The sequence below is a fragment of the Arachis duranensis genome, chromosome 2 (assembly GCF_000817695.3).
Source record: "Arachis duranensis cultivar V14167 chromosome 2, aradu.V14167.gnm2.J7QH, whole genome shotgun sequence".
Lineage (NCBI taxonomy): Eukaryota > Viridiplantae > Streptophyta > Magnoliopsida > Fabales > Fabaceae > Arachis > Arachis duranensis.
In genome coordinates, this window is record NC_029773.3 from 18201028 (window position 1) to 18202993 (window position 1966).

The following is a 1966-nucleotide window of genomic DNA, read 5'->3' on the forward strand; positions in this document are numbered from 1 at the left end:
TCAATACCTTGTACCATAGGCACCATAACCTTTGAGAAGGCCCTGTGTGACCTAGGGTCAAGTATAAACCCTATGCCTCTCTCTGTAATGGAGAGGCTAGGGATTTTTAAGGTACAAGCTGCAAGAATCTCACTAGAGATGGCAGACAATTCAAGAAAATAGGCTCATGGACTTGTAGAGGATGTTCTGGTAAAAGTTGAAGACCATTACATCCCTGCTGATTTTATAATCCTAGAGACTGGGAAGTGCATGGATGAATCCATCATCCTTGGCAGACCCTTTCTAGCCACAGCAAAGACTGTGATTGATGTTGATAGAGGAGAATTGATCATTCAAGTGAATGAAGAATCCTTTGGGTTTAAGGCTCAAGGATATCCCTCTGTCACCATGGAGAGGAAGCATGAAGAGCTTTTCTCAAAACAGAGCCAAACGGAGCCCCCACATTCAAACTCTAAGTTTGGTGTTGGGAGGTTCCAACATTGCTCTGAGCATCTCTGAGGCTCCATGAGAGCCCTCTGTCAAGCTACTGATATTAAAGAAGCGCTTGTTGGGAGGCAACCCAATGTTATGTTTTTATCTATTTCCTTTGTTATTTTATGTTTTCTGTAGGTTGATGATCATGAGAAGTCACAAAATCAATTGAAAAAGCAAAAACAGAATGAAAAACAGGAAGAAAAATAGCACACCCTAGAGGAAGAACCTGCTGGCGTTTAAACGCCAGTAAGGCTAGCAGATGGGCGTTTAACGCCCAGTCTGGCACCATTCTGGGTGTTTAACGCCAGAAAGGGGCACCAGACTGGCGTTAAACGCCAGAAAAGGGCAAGCACTTGGTGTTAAACGCCAGAAATGGGCACCAGCCCGGCGTTTAACGCCAGAATTGGCTAAGAATGCATTTTTGCACGCCACTTGGTGCAGGGATGACTTTTCCTTGACACCTCAGGATCTGTGGACCCCACAGGATCCCCACCTACCCCACCACTCTCTCTCTTCTTCTTCACCCATTCACCACACACCCCAAAAACCCTTCACCTATCAAATTCCATCTTTCTCTTCACCACTCACATCCATCCTTCATAAAACCCCACCTACCTCACCATTCGAATTCAAACCACTTTCCCTCCCAAACCCACCCATATATGACCGAACCCCAAAGCCATCTCCATCTCCTTCATTTCTTCTTCTTCTACTCTCTTCTTTCTTCTTTTGCTCGAGGACGAGCAAACCTTTTAAGTTTGGTGTGGTAAAAGCATTGCTTTTTGTTTTTCCATAACCATTTATGGCATCCAAGGCTGGAGAAACCTCTAGAAAGAGGAAAGGGAAGGCAAAAGCTTCCACCTCCGAGTCATAAGGGATGCACTTTCCTCTACAAAACTATTGGGAGCAACTAAACACCTCCCTAGGAGAATTGAGTTCCAACATGGGACAACTAAGGGTGGAGCACCAAGAACATTCCATTCTCCTCCATGAAATTAGAGAAGATCAAAGAATCATGAGAGAGGAGCAACAAAGGCAAGGAAGAGACATTGAGGAGCTCAAGCACTCCATAGGATCTTCAAGAGAAAGAACAAGCCGCCAGCACTAAGGTGGACCCGTTCCTTAATTTCCTTGTTCTTTATTTCTGTGTTTTTCGAAAAATTTATGCTTATGTTTGTCTATGCCTGTTTTTTGAAAATTTATGCTTATGTTTGTCTATGTTTGTGTCTTGTGATCATTAGTGTCTTAGTGTCTATGCCTTAAAGTTATGAATGTCCTATGAATCCATCATCTTTCTTAAATGAAAAATGTTTTTATTACAAAAGAACAAGAAGTACATGATTTCGAATTCATCCTTAAAACTAGCTTAATTATTCTGATGTGGTGACAATACTTTTTGTTTTCTGAATGTATGCTTGAACAGTGCATATGTCTTTTGAATTTGTTGTTCATGAATGTTGGCTCTTGAAAGAATGATGAAAAAAGGAGACAT